This window comes from Lolium rigidum, chromosome 6, assembly GCF_022539505.1.
Source record: "Lolium rigidum isolate FL_2022 chromosome 6, APGP_CSIRO_Lrig_0.1, whole genome shotgun sequence".
NCBI classification, from domain to species: Eukaryota; Viridiplantae; Streptophyta; class Magnoliopsida; order Poales; family Poaceae; genus Lolium; species Lolium rigidum.
Genome location: NC_061513.1, coordinates 10,501,264 through 10,525,352, shown reverse-complemented (window position 1 = coordinate 10,525,352; position 24,089 = coordinate 10,501,264). Strand labels below are relative to the sequence as shown.

Here is a 24,089-nt window from a genome sequence, read left to right as displayed (position 1 = left end):
ATGGGACGAGAGAGGAGAATCCCCACCTCCACTAGAAAGGCCAAAGGCTGCCCCCAAATGGTGCAATGATAGAGGCAAGTGTTGATATCCTCTTGCGTGGGCTAGACACCAGTGGCTCAAGAGAAAACCCAGTTTCCTTTTATATGTTGTTCAAGCAATGGTGGAGTCTACACGTTGTTACCTTGTTGAAGGCATCACCATCGCAGCCAACGTTTACTCACTCGTGCTGCTCTGACGAAACCCCAGATTTGGGTATCATGGATCAGACCATGGAGGCATTGTCGGCGTACCTCTACCTCTTGGGGCATTGTTTTTTCGAGCAGTTGCTCGATGGTGGATGCATCTGGTGGAGTGGTGTGCATCTATCGTGTCGACGACTGCGAGTCTCAGTGGCGTGGTGCAATGGGGCCTCAGTGACAAGGACATGGTGTGATGGGCTCGGGCAGGGTGGGGGTGTTCTAGGGCTATGCGGATCTCTGCCCTGAAAATGGATCAGCGGTTGATGGCGGTGATGGGGCATGAGGCATCCGCCCATGGTCAGCAGATGTGTGCTTCTGTTTCGTCATAGTGTGACTCAGTGATGCCCCTAGTTTTTTTGTTGGTGGGGCGTTGTTTGTGTTTTTACGGCATGAAACCCTGATGGTATTTTTCTTCACCCATTGTCGGGTTTGTAGATGTTGAGTGGTGGCTTCGAGTTTTGTAATATAGGCTCTTGGAAGATCTTTGTTGAATAAAATCAGAATAAAAGCCGTATGCATCGATTGATGCATAGGCTGGGCTTCCCCATTTCGATTTTGTTTGCAATGATGCTTGATCAATGCCATGTTCTGTCAACAATTTACGGTCTAATATAATATAAACCGATTAAACACACATACCTAGATGCAAAAAGAAAGTTATCAAACATTTGATGAAGTCGGGCCATTTTGTGTGAGGGGATACCACCGTCACCGGCATGGATCCATGCACACATGCTCATTTATTGTGAAATTTCAGTAGTTGTGATAATAAGATAACCGGGCCATATAATTAGATAAACAAAGTACTAATTAATCTATTTTTACAACAAATATATGCTCCGGGGTGGTGCAGGTGGGTGTTGCACGACGACCAACCGATCACTGATCTCTGGTGCGACGTGATGTCGTGGCGAGGCGTTGTTTGCTTGCAGCGTCTTCATCTCCTCCCGGATGCTCTTCATCTCCTCATCGTGGGCCGCAATAGCAAAAGGACGAATTTTTGCCTCCAGACCCCAGTTGAGCAGTTTCCAACCACCCCACAAGAAGGCCAGACCGTACATTCAAGCTCCCTGCATACATGCACGCACTTAAGCAGCCATTAAGAGCTGCTAGAAGCCAGCGAGCGAATGAACCTCCATGGTTTCAGTTCTGGCAGACGAGGAGCACAATGAGCAGCAGGCCATGGGTCGATGGCCATGCGCCGTCGTCGTCGTGGCGGCGGAGGGTGGCCCACCGAGTCCTTGTCGAATGGCTGCAACTGCGGCATGCAACAACAACGCCATTGTCGTTACCTATATATATCTACGGGCCTAGGTCTTGGGAGCTTTGATGGATCTATCTATCCGTCGTTGCGACATCAAAAACAAATGCACAATGTATATATGGGGCATGTATTGTCGTCTCTTGGAGAAGGACATGCCGTGTGAAGGCATGTCTCCGATGCTTTCCAAACGCAGCACGCTCCATTCTCGTGATGTCCACGCCTTGCACGAGCGCACCTCGATCAGAATTCAGAAACCTAGGTTGACAACTTTCATCGATCAGGTTTTTTTCAGATGAAATGCTATAGGCCCAACATTAATTTAATAACGCCCTTAACGGCGAACAAGATACACGATGCTGACCCCAGCTTACACGGACACGCTACACACACACAAAACCAATGCCACCCAAGGAAGCTATAGCCGGAACCGAGAGCAGCCGACACGACTATTACAGTCTACCAAGAGGAAGAGCAAGAGACGGTGGGATACGTTGTCAAACCCATGTTCACCCTAAACCGCTCAAAAACTCTGTGTCTGTGCCCATGATAATGTTAATATGTGGATGCAATGATATGGGCCGGAGGGTCTTACTAAGAAAGGTATACTAAACATATCAATTTGGCATAACATGTATCACTCGTTTCAGAACACATAATAGATGATTGTTTTGATATCAAATTATTGTGAGCTGAAAAATTCGTTTAGCTATGTTATGCACATGATCTTCATTAGCTAGTTATACTGGCTTAGGAATTTCATTTGCCAGTTATATCGGTGTAGCAGGCAGTGGTAAACTTTGGGGCGTTGCTACACAGTGCCCAGGCACCGGTTAGTCTTAGGAAGTGCTCCACCCAAATATGGAAAAAGAAGTAATCCGACAGCCTGTACTTTCCCAAAATAGAAATTAATCCACTCGCGTCGCGCCTCTCTTTCCCATGCTCCACGGCATGTCTCCCGCATCGTTCTTTTTTCCGTGGAGGAAAAATACATCCGCATCGATGCATTTCGAAATTCAATTACCAAATCCAGATAAAAATAACGGAAAAGTAAAAGTATCCACCACCTTCTTTTTCTACAAAAGATAGTAGGGATGGATGTAATTTTTTTTTAAAAAATACATCTATATCTTGGGAGAACCTACTGTTATTACATCCAGATCTGGAGAAACATACTATTTTCAAAATTTCTAGATGTAGAAAAAAAGAAGAAAAAAGATCCTAGATGTAGAAAAAGGGAAAAAATACATCAACCGCTGCCATTATTCTGGATGTAAAAATAAATCAAAAAATACATCTCTCTCCAAAATTTACTACTAGCAGAATACATACTCCATATTCTGAATGTAGAATTGGAAAGGCTAGGGAGGTGCGGGAGTTGTGGTAGCTGGAGATGGCAAACCGCGGCGACGCCATTCCGCTAGCAGGGAAATGGATTTTGGAGCTAGAGGAGGCTCGGGGCATTTGTGTGTGGCTCGAGTCCGTGCTCGGCCACACGGCCATGGCGGGCGGACGTTGCCGGTGCCGTCCACGACGCCGCCGGTCTAGGCGAAAAGCAGAGCCAGACCTGGCCGCTGATTCGACCGTCGCGGTCGAGATTCGCCGGCGGAAGTAGGCGCGAACGCCGCCTCCATCTCGCGCGCCCGGCGGAGGTCCGGCGCACCGTGCGGTCCGCCCAATCCTTCCCCTATTTCTCCGCTCAGTTTCGATTTTGTTGGGATGAGGTTGCGGGTTGGGGATTTTTTCCTCGCTGGGTTCGTGGGGGTGGAGAAGTTGTCTGGGAACGAGGAGATCTAGTTGTCTTTATTTGGATGGTAGCACCGCTTACGCTAGGCCGCTCGATTAGGATCTGACGTGTATAAAAGGTGGGCACCGCGTAACACCAAACCGCGCCCTGGCAAGAATTAGAATTCACCTAAACTTTGCTCGAGTGCAAGCAATTTCTACAAAAATTGACATAAGGCATATTAGTTAACTGATCACCATTGTTACATTATGACAGAAGGCCGAAGGTGGTGTAGGAGGTGACATTGCGCGCGACAGCAATGAGGAGGTGGTGGAGGAGCGTCCACCCGCCCGACGATGTAATGCAAAGCTGAGCTAAGGTGGTGGTGAACATGCAGTCTAGCAGCAAGGGTGCCGTCCAAGAAGGCTAACATGCAACCGAGCGGCGAGGGTGGCATCCAAGAAGGCGAACATGCATGTACTCAAGCAGCAAGGGCTCCATCTAGGAAGGTAGCGGGTGCGCCATCTATGGACATGGGAGTGCTGTCATGCAGTGTCAAATGCAGCGGCTACACTAGAGGTGTTGATTCCGGCCGGGTTAGGCGACACAAGTGGACGGAGTAGAATCCATTAAAGTAAATTGCTAAATGCACGAAATAGAGCTGATTAGGCTAACGCGAGCTGTTAATTAGATTGTGTTGAGTGGACCAATCCTGCATATTTAGTCCACCCGTGTATGTTGCTAGGTTCGTTTAGAGAAGTTCATGTTAGTAGTGGAAGGTGGAAGTATCACGGTCCTCTACTATATCAATCCATGTAAAAACTTTAGCCCTTGCCAAGATAATTAACCTTGCCATTAACCAGAAAAACATGCTACTATATCAATCCATGCACACAGCTTCGCTAGCTTATGCTACAATTTTAGTCCTTTGGGAAATAAGATAATTATAAACCCAGCCATTACTAGGTAAACATGCTACTAATCAACGAGAACAAGTATTTACGTCTAGTAGGCTGGTGCTCGACCTTACACGGTGACGGATCACCAATCTCCGGTGCGACGTCTACCGGCTTGTTGAGGAAGACGACGATCTCGTCGTTTGAGGCTTGCCCCGTCTTCCCCCCCTCCCGGATGATCTTGGTGTCCTCCTCAATTCTCTTGGTCTCCTCCTCGATTCTCTTGGTCTCCTCCCGGATTCTGTTCATCTCCTCGTCCTTTCTGTTCATCTCCTCCATGTGATTGGTCTGCTCCTCGATTCTCTTCTCCCGGATGATCTTGGTCTCCTCCCGGATTCTCTTGGTCTCCTCCCGGATTCTCTTGGTCTCCTCCCGGATTCTGTTGATCTCCTCGTCCTTTCTGTTGATCTCCTCGTCAATTCTGTTCATCTCCTCGATTCTCTCCTCCCGGATTCTGTTGATCTCCTCGTCCTTTATCTTGATCTCCTCCATGCGATTGGTCTGCTCCTCGATTCTCTTCTCCCGGATTCTGTTGATCTCCTCGTCAATTCTGTTCATCTCCTCGATTCTCTCCTCCCCGATTCTGTTGATCTCCTTGTCCAATCTGTTCATCTCCTCCCTGCGACGCACCTTTGCATGCAGACTCCAAGCGATCACCGACCCAGTACCGTACCAGAAGGCCAGGCGGCACATCCGCGCTCTCTGCATCCCACGCACTTAAGCAGCCATTAGTTAACTGTTCGATTAAAGAGCTGTTAATTAGAAGCTAGCGAGCGAACCTTCATGGTTTTAGTTCGGGCAGACGAGGAGCATGATGCCATGGTGCGACGGCCATGCACCGTCGTCGTCGTCGCCGCGGAGGGAGGCCGGCCGAGTCCTCGTCGAGCGGCCGCTACGGTGGCACGCAGCAGCAGCGACATGGCCGATACCTAGATGGAGAGGGATAGCTAGATCTTGGAGTTTCGATGTAGTAGATCTATTTATCCGTCGTCGCGAGATCGGAAACAAAAACGAATACCATATGTATATGGTCGTATTGTATTGTCGATGGGTCGATGTTTGGAGAAGGGCCGGCCGTGTGAAAGGCCGGTGCTTTCCAAATGCAGCATGCATGTCCCGTCCTCAGCCCCTACTAGTGTCCACGCGTTGCACGCGTGCACCACGATCAGAATTCACAAGCCTACGTTTTGCAACTTAATTCCTCCGCTTGCTAGCTATGAACATATATGCTGAATTTGCTTTGTTAGTTGGTAGCAGGAGTAAATTGATTATCTCACTAAACAGCATGTTCCCACTCAACATGTAGGAGCATTGCAGCCTCTGCATCGAAAAGATACACACGACATTTATTTCACAGTTCAAAGTACATGGTTTACAAATAACACAAGTAGCCTCTATGCATATTGTGTACGTCTAACGTCTAGAAAATTGTACCTATAATCGTGCCTGAACAGGTACATCTCCAAGGAGGCGATTAGGGTTCCTGGCCGCCTCCCGTCGGCAATGTTCAAGAAATCGTTAATCGTTAACTTATCGGTCAAACCTAAAATGGAGATTAATCGCTTACCGGCCGATTAATCGTTTTTGTCGGTCGACCATTTATCATCTTTTTTCTTGTAAATCCTAATTTTTAGCACTAAATATTCTATAATATGCTATGTAAAAATAATATTGAAGCATTTAACAGAAGTACTACATTGATCCCTTTGCATTTCAAACAATAAATATGCAAATTTTGAGCTAATGCATAGTTCGAAAAAACTATAGGATGAAAATATCGACTTCTAGACTGAATTTCAGCAAAATTCGGGCAAAATATCGGCTATATCACTGAAAATGGGCTGCAATATCAGTGCCGGCGATAAATCAACCGATATGCCAAAATCTTATCGGCTACCACCCGATTCACGATAAATCGGTGTCTCGGCTGATTTTTTGAACAATGCCCGTCGGTGCCGCCGACCTTCCCCAATTTATGGTCGTTATGCCAGGGAGGCGTGGTGGATGTCGGTCCCCGTCGGCGGGAGTGCTCCGTTTTTTGTGGGTTTGGGGTTAAGGTATGGTGTGGTGGCGACGGTGTCTTCTTCAATAAAGTCTTCCCGGCTTCAGCCCCATCTTGATGGCGACGTCGACAAGCTTCTGGGAGTGGTGTGGTTCTTGAGAACTTCTTCTAACTGGGGAGATCTCTGGATTTCCATGGAGCTTCATCGGAGGTGATTCCTTCTTCGTCTCCGGTATGGATGTGGGCTTCTTGACCCGTTCGACTTTCCGTCCGCAACCAACAATGCCAGGCGGACTCATGTAGGAGCGGCAGCGGTGGCGCACCGTCGACATGTTCTGGAGGTTGAAGACGAAGAGCATCTTAAGGATTTCACTGTAATTTTCTGTTTTTTTTGGTGTTTTGTATTGTTTGATGTTTCTCTTAATTGTAGGATTTTATTCGTAAAAAACGGAGAAGAACCCCGTGTCTCTCTTCAAGTTGGGCGATTCGGGCTGCCGGTGGGGATTGAGGTGGTGGTCCCGAAGTAAGCGGTCAGCGTGGGGGTTGCGGTCCGGAAGGGAGTGATGCGTGCAGTTGACACACGTCCGTTGGGAACCCCAAGAGGAAGGTGTGATGCAGACAGTAGCAAGTTTTCCCTCAGAAAGAAACCAAGGTTTATCGAACCAGGAGGAGCCAAGAAGCACGTTGAAGGTTGATGGTGGCGGAATGTAATGCGGCGCAACACCAGGGATTCCGGCGCCAACGTGGAACCTGCACAACACAACCAAAGTACTTTGCCCCAACGAAACAGTGAGGTTGTCAATCTCACCGGCTTGCTGTAACAAAGAATTAACCGTATTGTGTGGAAGATGATTGTTTGCAGAAAACAGTAAAGAACAATTGCAGTAGATTGTATGCGATGTAAAGAATAGGACCGGGGTCCACAGTTCACTAGAGGTGTCTCTCCCATAAGATGAAAGCATGTTGGGTGAACAAATTACAGATCGGGCAATTGACAAATAGAGAGGGCATAACAATGCACATACATGACATGATAAATATAGTGAGATTTAATTGGGCATTACGACAAAGTACATAGACCGCTATCCGAGCATGCATCTATGCCTAAAAAGTCCACCTTCAGGTTATCATCCGAACCCCTTCCAAGTATTAAGTTGCAAAACAACGGACAATTGCATTAAGTATGGTGGGTAATGTAATCAATAACTACATCCTTAGACATAGCATCAATGTTTTATCCCTAGTGGCAACATCACATCCACAACCTTAGAACTTTCTGTCATCGTCCCGGATTTAATGGAGGCATGAACCCACTATCGAGCATAAATACTCCCTCTTGGAGTTAAGAGCAAAAACTTGGCCGAGCCTCTACTAATAACGGAGAGCATGCAAGATCATAAACAACACATAGGTAATAACTTGATAATTAACATAACATAGTATTCTCTATCCATCGGATCCCGACAAACACAACATATAGAATTACGGATAGATGATCTTGATCATGTTAGGCAGCTCACAAGATCCGACAATGAAGCACAATGAGGAGAAGACAACCATCTAGCTACTGCTATGGACCCATAGTCCGAGGGTGAACTACTCACTCATCACTCCGGAGGCGACCATGGCGGTGAAGAGTCCTCCGGGAGATGAATCCCCTCTCCGGCAGGGTGCCGGAGGTGATCTCCAAAATCCCCCGAGATGGGATTGGCGGCGGCGTCTCAGTAAGGTTTTCCGTATCGTGGCTCTCGGTACTGGGGGTTTCGCGACGGAGGCTTTAAGTAGGCGGAAGGGCAACGCGGGGGGCCACACGAGGGCCCCACACGCCAGGGCCGCGCGGCCAAGACCTAGGCCGCGCCGCCCTATTGTGGCGGCGCCTCGTGGCCCCACTTCCTTTCCCCCTCGGTCTTCTGGAAGCTTCGTGGCAAAATAGGACCCTGGGCGTTGATTTCGTCCAATTCCGAGAATATTTCTTTACTAGGATTTCTGAAACCAAAAACAGCAGAAACGAGCAATCGGCTCTTCGGCATGTTGTTAATAGGTTAGTGCCGAAAAATGCATAAATACGACATATAATGTGTATAAAACATGTAGATATCATCAATAATGTAGCATGGAACATAAGAAATTATCGATACGTCGGAGACGTATCAGGGAGCGAGGCGGCCTTGAACTTAATAATGGTGGTTTGTCCCTAGTGCTCTTCTTACGCCAAGTTGCCATCCTACTTGATGTTGGCCTCCTCGATTTGGCTGTCGAGGAGTCTTGGTCTTTCCCATCGAATATATGTACCGATGAACGCATGGGCCCCTGGATATGTAGATCGGAAACGCGGAGTTCCTGAATGTACCCATTGCGAACTACGACGAGATGCATGTCATATTCTCTTTCGGCCCCGCCACCGGCAAGTACACCATCCAGTGAGCCCCATGGGAATGGATGCAACTACTCCTTCACCTGAGGATGCTAAAACCCAGGAGTCCGACACGGTTATGCTCGATGAGGCACCTGGGAAGGCTGTCGACGCGTCTGACAAGGCGACCGCCGGCAAGAGAAAGAGAGATGCCTTCTCCAACGACAAGCTAGTGGCCTTCACCAACATGGTTGTTGCTATGAAGTACGTCGCACAAGCCATCCGGGGCAACAAGCCCACATACATGCATCCTAGCTTGTACAATGCGATCATGGACATGCTTGGCTTCGCCAAGGAGGATCTTATGGCGGTGCTGAGCCACTTGGTCGACCACAAGGCACATAGTTGGAGCTTTGTGGGCATGATCTAGCCACACCGCGTCCTCTGGCTAAGGAACTACCTTGCCAAGTACCACTATAAGCTGTAGTGGTGCCCTTGAGAGGGTGCTTTAGGGGATGCATGCATCGAGGTGATGAACTTATGATGTATATTTTGGTTGTAGCTAGGGTTGAAAGACATTTAATGACCCTCTTTTGTAATTATGATGATGTGGTACATACTAACCACTCAGGTGATGGTGAACTTGCGGTGTTAGGATGACACCCATTTTTATTGTGGTGGTAGGATGACACCATATAAGTGTAGGATGAACTTGTGATCCACTTTTGAAATTATCATGCATGCCTCTTTTAGTTTATCAGTTGCCGTCAACATTTGTGTAGTTCTATTGCTATGTTACGAATTGGTTCATGATTGTGATCGATTACTTGTTCTTCTTATGATGTGCTAGTGGTATGTGGTGTTTCGTGGACGGTTCTAGGAATCTACAGCTTATGGAGGATCTGTTAAGACCAAGTCAGTGGCTACTCCAACAACAACTATAGAGGGTATGAAATATTGGAGCAGGCACAACAAGAGAATCACATCTTCCTAGATCATGAGGCCATGGCAGTTGAGGCCATCAATCAGCCAGTGCCATTAGCACATCTACCACCAGAGACGGTTGCATGCTCTACAAGGAGCACTGGGGGTACGTCGGAGTCGGGTCAAAGATTACATCATCTTCCTGATCATCGTGATCGTGAGAATTTTGTTCTTCTGGATGGTATGTGATCGTATGTAACATGTTATGGCATGGTATTCTCACCCAAATTGAAATATGGTAAGGATATGGAACTATGATTTGTGCAACCAAATAACTGATTCATGTTTTCGTGCAACCAAAAGTTTGGCTAGAAGCAGGCAACCAAACAATGGGGACTCGCTTCCCTACCTGATGCAAAAATGGTCGACCCAGGCGACCAAACAACAAACCAAACCTGGCCCGTTGCCCATCTAGAAAACACATGTTTCTTTTTCACGGACGTTACAGCGCAAGAATTCGATCCAGGCTACCAAACGCGCTCTAGTGTGCAGGCCATGCACGACCGGCGCACCGATGAGAATACACAAGACTACTAGGTTTTGCAACTTAATTCATCGGTCAGGTAGCTAGCTAGGAAAAAAACTGGGTTTGCTTGGATAGTCGTTACCAGTAGTAAATAAATTGATTATTATTTTAAAAATGATTTACTATCTCCTCCCCCCGCGTCGCCCTCCTCTGGCGACAAGGGGGGAACCCTAGCCGCCGCCACACCTCGCCCCCACCCCGTCTCTCCCCTGCTTCGCCGCCGCCGGAGGGGGCCGGCAAGCGCGCGCGCGCCCCAAGGAAGGTGGCGGCGGGGCGGCTTCTTCCCTCCCGCGGCCCCTGGTGAGAAGGAGCTCACTTGGGCGCGGCAGCTGGTGGCGGGCACGGCGACGGGAGGTGGGCGAGGCGACGGACGACAGGCGCGGCAGCGCTCCTGGCAGCGGGCGGCGTGTGGTGGCTGTGCGGGGCCAAGGTGCTGCTGCTGGTGGCGGCGGGAGGTGCGGGCCGTCCGGGCCCGATCTGGGCCGCGTCTTGGCGGCGCGGCGGGCTATGCAGCGGAGGGCGGGCGCGGCGGCAGGGCGCTGTGTCTGGGGCGCGGTGGACTGCCTCGCGTTGTGAGGTGCTGCGTCCCTGGCTCTGGCCCTGTCCCTCTCCGGCAGCGTGCGGAGGACGGCCGGTGGTGCTGCCCAGGGCCGAGGCGGTTGTGGCGGCCACGGTGGAGATGGGGGATGAGGGTTGAAGGTGGGTCTGGCCAAAAGCACGAAGCAGGATGGCGCGACAAGCTCCAGGCTAATGCCTTGTCCTCGGTGGCTGGCCGGCCGGCAGCTAGCCGAGGCCGGCGATGGCGACGGCTTCGGGCGCCGCTTCCTTCTTGAAGGCATCGCCGAGGTGATGTTTTGCCATTCTGTCTGGGAAAGCTCCGGGGAAATCCCTAGATCCGCCGTGATCGGTCGATGGCGGCGCTCTTGTGTTGTATTCCCTCTTGAGGGCATCGATTTGGAGCTGCTTAGGTCGGAGGGACCTGTGGAAGATGGTTGGTGTTGGCGTCGTGGGCTGAGTGGCAACGATGACAATGGTGAGCGGATTGGAGCTGCGGCATGTCCTTCGTCACCCCTGCCGTGATGGTGAAGTCGGAGCTGCGAGGCGACTTGTGGCAACGATGCCACTTGATTGGTGCTTGCGTCGGTGCAAGGCGTGCAACTTTCTCCTATGAAGGTCTCGGTTGAAGTCGGAGCTGCCTCCTCCTCGACGTGCTTGGGGGTCGACTGTTTGGCATGGGCTCACATGGGCTCCGATGTCGTTCGCGGCGAGGGTCTTGGTGGTGGTCGTCTAAGGTGAAGTCGGAATCGCCTGGCTCGTGGAGGAGTGACGACGATGACGCTCGATGACATCCTCAACGAGGTCTTTCTTCTTGATGACGTGTGTGCTTCGTGTGGGTAGCCAGGTTGGCCGGGGTGCTCAGTGTGTGTTGTTGGTTTTCGCCCGATTTTCTCCTAAAAATTGGGCACTTTCTTCTTAATTAATGGATGAGGCAAAGCTTTTGCCTCCGTTTCAAAAAAAAATATTATTTTAAAACAACATGTCCTCATTTATCGTCTTTATTCACCACACCGTGCTGACTGCTGACCTTGCTTGTCTCAATTATTTCGTCATGGTGAGAAAACAGAGCGAGGCAGGGCTCTCTCTCCAAGGAGTACAACTAATAAGATTTTGCTTTCATCAAACTTGCTATCAATCAGGCATCTTCTAGCTTTCAGCACACCAAGTTCTAAGTATGATACAATACAAGGCAAAACAAGTGCAATAGAACCGATCATATCGCTTTTTTTTCAAGCCTAAAGAAACTCCTTGCCATTGCTGCAGCCTCCTCCGTCGCCGGCCTCCACCCAGTGGCGGACCTAGAATTTTCTCAAAGGGTATGCCGGCCACACCAAAAATTTGGTGCGCATCAAGAGATTTGACATAAATTAATCATATATTTGTGTTAACGATGTACGGAAAAAGATATGTTGAGCTTCACAAAATGAGGTTTTTATGTATGTTATTCAATAAATAAAATTTCTATGTTAACTCAAAATTCACAAAAAACTTTTATTTATGTATAAGCTGACCACATGCCAAGATCGTCAACCAATTTGATAATCCATTGCCTTGTATGTGGGAGTAGCTAGTTAGACTATATGTTGTGCATGATGTACTAAAAGGAATTAGCTACTAGATGTGCGATCATTGTATGCATATAAGTGTACCTTCTGATTTGAGTGCTTATAATCCATTGAGTCACGGCAGCAAGATTAACAGAGTGCTGAAGCAGCTAGATTTCCTGGTTTGTGCGAGGGGCAGCAGTATGTAGTCTCCCGGGCTTTATCGAAAAAATGTAGTCTCTCCCGAGGACTACATGAGTGGTGGTTTAATGGCGGCGGGCAGCGACGGTAGAGGATCAACCCATATCGATATGGAGACGTATGCTAGGTGCCTGACCCGGTCTAGGTAAACGTCCAGGCCAGCTTCCACGCAATGGCCTACCCCATAAACATGGGCTGGATTTTCAGGCTTGCGCACACGGCACACATGCGAATAGGGCTAGCGGATTAGATACGGGTTTTAAGGACATAGGCTAATTATATTCGTGTAATTATCTCTGGCCATTAGCGCATCTACAGTGTATACATAGAAAAGTCAGCTGACCAGAGTATGTCATGGCATAGCCGGCATACCCTTTGAGTCACCGGTGGAATGGTCTACACGATCAAACGAACCAACAGGATTGGTAAGCATGCGGCCATGCAGGCATTGCGTCTAGCAGGTTGTGTGCAAGACAGGGTTCGAGGCTGACTGATCTGACCATGTTGGGCTTGTAGATGTTGTGGAAGTTGGAGGCCCCAAGCGGCGAGGAGGGAGACAATCCAACCCGCCATAATGGGCTCATTCCTTACCAATGTTCGTTCGTTGGTTCCTCGCAGGAGAGAGGAAGGCGTCTATATGGTCGCTCATGACTTCTTGGGCTTGACCTGGGCAAGATAGGCTTGGCAGATTCGGCACTCCATCTCTCGTCTCCTCAGGGCGGCTAGACCTATATGGACCAATAGCTTTCGTTTTCCTTGCGCGGGCGAAAAGTCACCTAAGCGGCTAGATGCATAGTGATCGGTATATGCAGACGCATTCGATGATCAAATTTGCTTCAAAAATGTATCTACCCGGATGCATCCATGTGTCCGTTTTAACTTGATTGGCCCCTCTTTCTCATTTTTTAATGCAGTGTAAACCTACATGCTAGCCAATAGTGGCCACACAAAAGGTATCTTTTTTTCTCTCCTTTCTAATTAATGCATGTTAAGACTTTTGCGGTCAAAAAATGTGTCGCTGCCGCTAGAAAAGGAGCAGGCATTTTTGAACATGTGACCAATTTTCATGCCCATGTCTAACGAAAATTGACACAAATTATGTTCAAAATGTGTCATGCCGCATGAGATACCCTCACTTGTAGCACTTCCGACAACAACTGTGTCATGAGAGCCATGTCCCAGCGGAAGAGTCTGCCTAAGACGCTAGTAGATGGGCGATATTTTTGGGTGTAAGTGAACGGAGAAGGAATTCCGTGTGTGCGATGAGGCCTTAAAATGTCCATTTTGTGCTCAGTGTACCGTACTAGACTAATTAGAAACAGTTCAGATTTTGAACCAACAACTTGTACTACTCAGGGATTTTTTTTTCTTGGCCGGAATATCTGGCTGAAAACCGAAAATTCCATTACCCCCTGAGAAACGGTGATACCGGCCAAAAAGATTCAGCTGGATTTGAATTTAAACTACAGTTCATGATAGACATAAAGGTCTTACCACTTCTTTACATTAGCAGTTGTGCCAAATATACAGTAGACATTTATTTGTTTCATGCTATAACTTTTCTGAATTTAAATTTAATTCAATAAAATTGTACGAAAAATTATCGAAATTTCCGAGATTACGCGGTAACCGAATTTCCCGGTGTCCCCCAGTAAAAAAAATGTGATCGAGAAAACAAAACCATTGTGCTACTACGACGTCTAGGAATGTCTGTTCTTATTGACTTGAACATCGATGAAGTCTTATTTCCGTGGAGAAAGATGGAACTTTTGTTTGTCCCAAGATAGAAAACAATGCTTGACCTGACAAGTTGTATCATTGTGTGTACTACTGATGTTTTTTTCTAAACGATAAGTGGTCTAGAAGACTAGCATCGATCAGACGTCCTTAATTATGATTATATTAGTACTACCTTGTGAGTTGTGAACGCATGGGTACTAAACGTCATGCTACGACTTGACCGACATCCAGTGTTTCATGTGGCTACAGGGAGGCTTATTTAGTTATTACTACCCTGTTTCAATGAATAAGTTTTATATTATTTTTCAAAATCAAATCATGTAGAGTTCGATCAAGTTTTTATAAAAGAAATATCAACATGCAAAACAGAAAAGAGTGCGGATTTTTTGTCACAGGTGGACTATACCCCCACGGGCCACCATCTGATAACCTGCTGAAGATTCATTCTACGTTTATAGTGGTCTTTCATCACGAGGTCGGTTGTTCACGTACGAAAAACGAATTAGTTGCTAATTGTACGTTGATATGTCAGGAAACGGCGCAGGTGTACAGCGAAAAAGTAAGCCGCACTGATCAAGTTTATGTGAGATAGAGGGAAGAGAATAAAGCATGCATGCATGCCATGAGAGAACTATGGTGACGAGAGAGAAGTAGTGGTTTGAATTCAAATGTTTTACTTGTTTATAATTCAATTTGAATTCAAATTGTATATTTGAATTAAATTAAAATTTCTCCCCCCTCAAAATCCTGAATGGCATTGACTTGACATCGATGAAGTCTTATTTTGTGTGGAGGAAGATGGATTTTTTTTAGAAACACAGTACAAATGTAGGACGCTCATATACACGTGCATACAGTCATCCCTATGAAGGCATACACGCACACCCTACCTCTATGAGCACCTCCGAAATATTGAGCCGGCGGATCAGATCTTAAAATTAATGAAGTCGTCACAAATGTTTCGCTGTCGACGGGAACATCGTCTTCCTCTGAATGAATATTCCGTCTTTATAAGACACACAGATGTCAAATCTAGGGTTTAAACTCTAGTGAGCTGGGGTACAATCATCCTCATAACCACTCAACCTGAGATTGGTACTAACGATTATTAGTACTACCATGTACCATGTGAACGCATGGGTGTTAAACGTCATGCTACGACTTGACCGACATCTGAGTGTTCCATGTGGTCACACGAAGGTTTAATTAGTTTATTTGCGATAAACGAAGGTTTAATTAGTTACTACTACTTCTATTTCAATAAATAAGTATTGTATTATTTAGAAAAACAAATCTCTAGTTTTTATAAAAGAAAATATTAACATGCAAAACATAAAAGAGTGCGGATTGTTTTGTCACCGAAGGGCTATACCCTCACTGGCCGCCGTCCGATGCCCTACCGGAGATTCATTTTATCTACATTAGATTAGCCACAATGGAAGTATCATAGGTAGTATCATGCATGTCATGTAGGTAAAAATCTGATGTGGCACATCAATTAATAAGGAGGGAGGTGAGAGTAGTATCATAGGTAGATACGGTATCATAGCACGTAAAACTAGAAATTTTAGTAGCAAACACATCATGTACACATATTTGCATTGAGATTCTACAAAATATTAAATATGATGGAACTATGATACTAATTCATGATACTATGCATTGTAGGTGTTGTATCATAAACTAGTATCATATGCATGATACCGGTCTATAATACTTCTCATTGTGACTAGTCTTATAGTGGTCCTTCATCACGAGGTCATAGCTCGGTTGGTCATGCACGAAAAACGAATTAGTTGCTAGTACATTGATGCTACCTACATCCCAAGGCTTAAGGCCTATATTTTTTTAGAAAGTCAAACTATATTAAGTTTGACTAAGTTTTTATAAAAAAAAGCATTAACATGTCAAATACAAAACTAATATTATTAGATAGATAATTAAATATATTTTCATGTGCTATCTACAAAATATCATATTTATTGATTTACTTACTTTGACTTTTCCGAAAAAATATAAGCCTTAAGCTTTGGGATGGAGGTAGTATGTCATAAAACGGCGCAGGTGTATAGTGAAAGAAGCAGAGCATCTTCATTCATCCTCCTCAAAGGCCCGCCGACGCCTAAAATCGACCCTAGCCACAGTCGTCAAAATTGATTTACAGCCGACGCGGCCTAACTATCCATCCGGCACCCCCATGCCGAACCCAGTAGAAAGGGAGGCTAGTGGGGGCGCCGGTGCGGGGAACGACGCGTGAAAAAGGCGTGGGAACCGCCTGCATACTATGGACCTTCCCCGTCAGTGTCGACGGAGTTCTCTTCCTCCTCGCCTTTCGCGCCCGTCAAAGGCTGCTTCGCCTTCTGCGCTTGCTCGCCATCCGCGTCGTGTCACGCCGGTGTTAATGCGCTTGCTCGTCTTCAGCGGCGGCGTTAATGTCCACCAACGCTCCCTCGGCGCCATATAAACCACCGTGCGTCCTCCCTCGCCGCACATTCTAGCCAGCGACCACGCCCTCTCCTCCTCCAAATCTTGTCCTGCGCCCTAGCCCTAGCCATGGACTACCAAGAGAGAGAAGTGATGGCGTGTAACTCACACGTTCGTTGGGAACCCCAAGAGGAAGGTATGATGCGCACAGCAGCAAGTTTTCCCTCAGAAAGAAACCAAGGTTTATCGAACCAGGAGGAGTCAAGAAGCACGTTGAAGGTTGATGGCGGCGGGATGTAGTGCGGCGCAACACCAGGGATTCCGGCGCCAACGTGGAACCCGCACAACACAACCAAAGTACTTTGCCCCAACGAAACAGTGGAGGTTGTCAATCTCACCGGCTTGCTGTAACAAAGGATTAACCGTATTGTGTGGATGATGATTGTTTGCGAGAAAATAGTAAAGAACAATTGCGTAGATTGTATGCGATGTAAAGAATAGGACCGGGGTCCACAGTTCACTAGAGGTGTCTCTCCCATAAGATAAAAGCATGTTGGGTGAACAAATTACGATCGGGCAATTGACAAATAGAGAGGGCATAATAATGCACATACATGATATGATAAATATAGTGAGATTTAATTGGGCATTACGACAAAGTACATAGACCGCTATCCAGCATGCATCTATGCCTAAAAAGTCCACCTTCAGGTTAATCATCCAAACCCCTTCCAGTATTAAGTTGCAAAACAACAGACAATTGCATTAAGTATGGTGCGTAATGTAATCAATAACTACATCCTTAGACATAGCATCAATGTTTTATCCCTAGTGGCAACAGCACATCCACAACCTTTGAACTTTCCATCACTTCGTCCCAGATTTAATGGAGGCATGAACCCACTATCGAGCATAAATACTCCCTCTTGGAGTTAAGAGAAAAAACTTGGCCAGAGCCTCTACTAATAACGGAGAGCATGCAAGATCATAAACAACACATAGGTAATAACTTGATAATTAACATAACATAGTATTCTCTATCCATCGGATCCCGACAAACACAACATATAGTATTACAGATAGATGATCTTGATCATGTTAGGCAGCTCACAAGATCCAACAATGAAGCACAATGAGGAGAAGACAACCATCTAGCTACTACTATGGACCCATAGTCCAGGGGTGAACTACCCACTCATCACTCCGGAGGCGACCATGGCGGTGAAGAGTCCTCCGGGAGATGAATCCCCTCTCCGGCAGGGTGCCGGAGGTGATCTCCAGAATCCCCCGAGATGGGATTGGCGGCGGCGTCTCAGTAAGGTTTTCCGTATCGTGGCTCTCGGTACAGAGGGTTTCGCGATGAAGGCTTTAAGTAGGCGGAAGGGCAATGCGGGGGGCCACACGAGGGCCCCACACGCCAGGCTGGCGCGGCCAAGGGCCAGGCCGCGCCGCCCTAGCGTGTCGGCGCCTCGTGGCCTCACTTCCTTTCCCCCTCGGTCTTCTGGAAGCTTCGTGGCAAAATAGGACCCTGGGCGTTGATTTCGTGCAATTCCGAGAATATTTCTTTACTAGGATTTCTGAAACCAAAAACAGCAGAAAACATCAACTGGCTCTTCGGCATCTCGTTAATAGGTTAGTGCCGGAAAATGCATAAATACGACATATAATGTGTATAAAACATGTAGATATCATCAATAATGTAGCATGGAACATAAGAAATTATCGATACGTCGGAGACGTATCAAGAAGGCGCCGCCACCAACGGCTTCGGCCACCGGTCCCTTCAAGTCACCGAGGCGCGCGCCCTCTGGAACGCGCGCTACCCCGTCCCACCGAACATGCGCTATCCGGGAGGGGGGGGGGGTGGGCGCTCAGCCGCGGCAGCTTGCCAGTCCCGCCGGTGCCGACGGGGACTGACCGCGTCGTCGCAATCTACGACCACTTCTGGGAGAGCCTGACGCCGGAGGAGCGAAACGACCCACGGTGGTCGCCGGACTACGATGACGCTTGGGCGTTGTTCTTCCTACGGAGCGCGCAGACCGCCTCGCTGCCTACGATGGTAGCGGCGACCCGCTGGCGAACTACAATGCCAGCAGATGGCGGTGGTGGTCGAGCGCACCCGGGAGGACCCTGGCCTGGGTCCTCGACTACATCGCCGATGACAACGACCCGCCGCTGCAAATGCCGCCACGACACCTGCAGCTGGAGGCCCCGCGCAGTAATGGCCAGTGGGCTGCGCTGCAACAGGCGGGCTCCTCCTCGCGCTCCTCCTCCCGATCCTCCACGTCGCGAGGGTCGTTGGCCATGTACTCCCACTACAACACGCCCTCGTCGTGCTTCTTGGCGTCGATGAAGGACGAGCCGGAGGAGGCTCATGTCCGCAGACGCCACAATGGCAGTAGAGACGTCGTCATCCGCGAGCGGCGCCGGCCATCCCCGCCACGCCAGCGCGAGTGGACGCCACCGTTGGAGTACAAAGCGGCGGTCTCCATCGTCAAGGCGGAGGACGACCTGGAGGAATTCCCTAGGCTACGCCAAGCCCAGCTGGAATCCTTCGCGGCGACGGACGAGTTCACCGAGGCGTGGAGCGCGGCCGACCACCGCCATGTGGAGGAGGACCACCGCCGTCGCCTCGGCCTCGTCATCAACCTGGACGATGACGACGACGCTGGCTAGTCCAGCAGGCCGCGCGGGAGGCGTGGGGATGCAGACCAGGGTTGCAGCTACATGCCACAGCCGAAGAAGGAGGAGACCGACGACGACGAGGACTACATGGCGGCGATGTACCGCCTCCTAGGGCTAGGCCGTGGAGGCGGCGGTTATTAGTTTTAGGGTTTTCACTATGTTTTTAAATTTGTACAAAAATTGGCCAAGTATGGCCCAACTATCTATTGATCTACTTTTCCTTCGAATTTGTTATATTTTAAAATTTTAATTTTTTTAGTATAGGGACCAGCGCCCCATATAGACCATAAAATAACTACTCCGGAGCATGCAACGCTCACGACAGACTTGCTTTGAAATGTAGTCCTCAATTCTTACAAACAAGCACGTAGGAACTGTTGGATTCAGGCGTGAGATGCAATAATCTACTCTAGTTTATGTCGACTCGAGCTGTAAGCTACTTGAGTACATACTCTCATACTTGTACCTGCAGTACGTGGCGATCCACTCGAAACAAAAATGCAATGTGCTTCACAAAACAACAAAATACTGTATGATGTATTTCAGTCATGAAGACTAATCACTGCAAATACTTGATTATTTATAGAGAAAGCCCTAATAAACAATCAAGAGTGTACATAATAATGGATCTCTTCAATTACTTAATAATTAGATAAGATATATTCATTTTGGCGTCGGCCAGGCGTATCCGGCGCTCCCCTAGCCGAACACAACCCGGCAGAGGGACTAGTGATGGCGGCGGATGGACTAGAAAACGAGGCGGGCTGCCATACCCTCGAGCCTCCACCAACCCACTCCATGAACGTCAGCGGACTACTACGCCGGCCCGGTCCTGGTGAGAAGAAGGAACAAGCCTAATGTGCACGCCGTGTCAACCTCGGCCGGAAGCAGGAGGAGTCAGGATTTTGTGCAGTGCAAAGAGCGCGTAACAACGACTATTTCACGCGTAGTGCACTACGGAACAACGTCCCGCGGATGGTGTCATTCGTTGAGTATTGTCTTTTGATATAATTTCCGTATAAAAAAAAGGATATTAGTAGTTAGTACTGAGGTAGGACGCATCAGCTCCCATTCGTGTATTTAAGCGAACGCTGCTGGGGCGTAGATGATAAAGTAAACTCGATCGACACAGATCAGTTGGCTCCTCCACAAATAAAAGAGTGCAGGAACCATGGGAAGTTCATCAATGTGGATGACACTGCTGCTACCTGCGTTGCTCGTGGTGGCAATGTCGGCGGAGGCCCTCACCGTGAGGCCAGGGTGTGTGGATAGGTGCGGCAACGTCGACATCCCCTACCCCTTTGGCATCGGCAAGGACTGCTTCCGCGGCGACGGCTTTGAGATCTCCTGCGGCAAGGACTCGATCGGTACCGCTCTTGCTGGGCACCGGCCAGAACATGGACATGCGGGTGCTAAACCTGTCCTTGTCACCGTACCCCGTGGTCCGGGTGATGCTGCCGGTGGCGTGGAAGTGCTTCAACTCCGCCGGCAACACCAGCTCTTCCGTCGAAGCGGTGATCTATTTGAAGCCGGATGGCGTGCACCGCATCTCGAGAGACCACAACGAGCTCGTCGTCCTTGGCTGCAACACCCTCGGCTTGCTCGCGAGCGGCCCGCCTGGCAACCAGCTCTACACGGCATGCCTGGCCTTCGCCAACGACCCCAGCAACCTGCAGGACGGCGCGTGCTGGGGCGTCGGCTGCTGCAGCATCGACCTCCCGTTGGGGCTCACCAACATCATGGTCGCGATAAGCTCCGTTAGCCCCACGAAGCTGGACGACTGCCCCTGCAACTATGCCTTCATCGTCGACAAGAGCCACTACAGCTTCCAGAAGGCCGACCTCTATATGAACGGGAGCCAGACCAGCATGCCGCTGTCACTGGACTGGGCCATCCGCGACAACGGCTCCCTGCCATGGACATGCGCTGACGCAGCGACGCGGCCGGGGTTCGCCTGCAAGAGTGTCCACAGCGAGTGCGTCAACTCCAACAATGGGCCTGGCTACACCTGCAACTGCACCAAAGGCTACGAAGGCAACGCATACGTTGACAATGGATGCACCGGTAAGTACCACTGGCAATTTTATTTGACGATTCTTATTTTCGCTCCGGAATTCTAACTAGATGCAAACTTTTAAACCTGACAAGTCTCTAAAACAATAGTTTCAAAAAAAAAACAAGTAAGATAAGGTGACTTAGTCTTAGAAATATAAATGAATGAAAATGAAAGACACATGTACGAAACAAGATAATAATTATTTTATAGTAGGAGCACAAACAAAAGAACACAAAAATATTACCATAACTATTTTTTCTAAGTATTCCCAAATTTACAAGTCTTGGATTTCTCACGGAAAATATTTGGATCATTTATGAATTTTATTATCTTTATTATTCACTAGGTTTCCGGTAACTGTTTCTTGCCTGTTTTCCTAATCCTACGCCCATAAGATGTATAATATTACTTATTTTATTCTGTTTGTTTCTAAAGTTTAGAACGCCATTGCTTTAGAATGGATGGTCTACTATTTATATGAGCTACGGTTTTTTGTAATGTCCTGATGAATATTTTCTATGCATTTTCATGATATAGACATAGACGAATGTGCACGTCCAGAAGATTATTCTTGCCATGGTACATGCGAGAACATCGACGGACATTACAAATGCGAGTGTCGTACAGGTTATGACAGCAAAGACGCATATACACAATCCTGCAATCCTAAGTTCCCATTGCCTGCGCAGATTTCCATAGGTACCATCACGGAACTTACTTCATTTCAGTATATTCGATTTGTTAATTCTATGTTTCCCAAAATATATCTTATTTCTTCAATCTCTAGATTGCACAATATATTATAAATAAAGCTCTTTATATATGGTGTCATCGCAAGAACATCAGTACATTATGACGTGTGAATGGTTAACTACTAGTTTTGAAGTAGAAGGTTAATGGTTCTTGTAAGGGTGATCCTTTTCGGAATGTCAATCCACACTAAAAATATGAGACGCATCGATGCTTTTCTAGGTTGATATGGCCGGCAGGTCTCTTGTGCCTTAATCTACATTAGGACAAGGGACGAGTGAAATACTCCAGTGATGACATGGGCCATACATGAATTTTCAGTCAGTGACTTTGTTTTTTGAACATTTTTGTTGACTCCAACTATCCGCTTAATTACAATGTGTTGACCTCACTTTACACCCATAAATACCATGCAAGCTATTTTGGACGCCCAAGTATGTAATTAGAATATTGCAAAAAAGATGTAGTCCCTCAGCACCTCAAAATACGATGTACACACTATTTATGATATTTATCTATAAAGTAATTATTGTTCCATTCCTTAACATAGAGTTATGGTGATGAGTAGGTAGGTTACTTTCACGAGCTGGGCTGGATGATGAATGGTATATTTTTTATTAGAAGTTCAAAAGCGACTGAAATTAAATAATTGTATGTTTAGTTATGATTAGATAATGTTCTCCTTAAGGCTCTGCAGTATCATGTATGATCGAATCTTTACCTCTCAAATTAACAGATGAGAATTCGATCAATTAACTAGTGAAGCTTGTTTCTTTGTCCATGTAGGTGTAATAGGTGGTATTCTTCTCTTGGCATTCCTAGCATTCTTTATCATCATTCGCAAAGAGAGGTGGATGAGGCATGAGTTATACAGAAGGAATGGTGGTCCTATATTAGAAAAGGCTAGTATCATTAAGCTTTTCAAAAAAGAGGACCTCACGCCAATTTTAAAACCTAGCAATATAATTGGAAAAGGTGGCTTTGGTGAAGTTTACAAGGGCCTTATTGATGGTGTATGGGTCGCGGTAAAGAAACCGATTAGTGGCAATCAGATGGAGTCTAACCAATTTGCAAATGAAGTCATCATCCAGTCTAAAGTTATCCACAAGAACATCGTTAGGCTTATAGGTTGCTGCCTAGAAGTGGACACCCCCATGTTAGTGTACGAGTTCATATCACAAGGAAGCATGGATGACATTCTTCATGGTGGAGCGAAGAAACCCCTTGGCTTGGATGCACGGATCAATATTGCAGCGGCATCAGCACACGGTCTAGCTTATATGCATTCACAAGCCAATACCGTCATCCTGCATGGTGATGTTAAACCGGCAAATATTCTCCTGGACGATAACTTTATGCCCAAAATCTCAGACTTTGGTATATCAAGGTTGATTGCAAGAGACAACGAACACGCTGCTTTAGTCATCGGTGACATGACTTATATGGATCCAGTGTACATGCAATCAGGGTTGTTGACTGAAAAAAGTGACGTATACAGCTTTGGAGTGGTGATTCTAGAGCTCATCAGCAGGCAGAAGGCCACTCGTCCCGGCAATAGCAGCTTAGTGAATAGGTTCCTTGAAAATCACAAGAAGGGAAAGAAATCAACCGAGCTATTTGACATGGAGATCGCAGAGGGAGCTGAGGACCTTCTTCATAGCTTGACAGAGCTTGCTATCAAATGTCTTGACCTTGAGGTGGATCAAAGGCCAACAATGTCTGAAGTTGCAGAGCAACTTGTCGCACTCACTCGATCCCACCAGGTGTGAGGCTACTATAAGCTAAGTGTGCTTGAACGAATTGTATTCCAACCTTTACTATTTTTACTAATGTGAGATTAGAACCAAGGGAGGTCGCCCTTAGTTCCAAGAAAATATGTATGACTGCTTGAGTAATTTCCTTTCTTATGTGTCCTAAGCGTGTATTGTAATTTTGTCTGTTCTGAGGAGCAGGGGATGCCACCCATGGTTCCTAGCATATTTGTAGTACTGCGGTAAGTGATCATGTATATTTGATGTAATTGTAGCAAAAAAATCCCAATATGTAAATATTTCGTTCATGATTTTCTGTTCACCGAGACCATC

The 24,089-nt window shown here is 47.3% G+C and overlaps 1 pseudogene; it reads left to right on the top strand.

Annotated features, from left to right (window-relative positions):
• The first annotated feature begins 20,370 nt into the window (after positions 1-20,370).
• On the top strand, positions 20,371-23,774 carry LOC124662154 (annotated as a pseudogene).
• Positions 23,775-24,089: the final 315 nt, after the last annotated feature.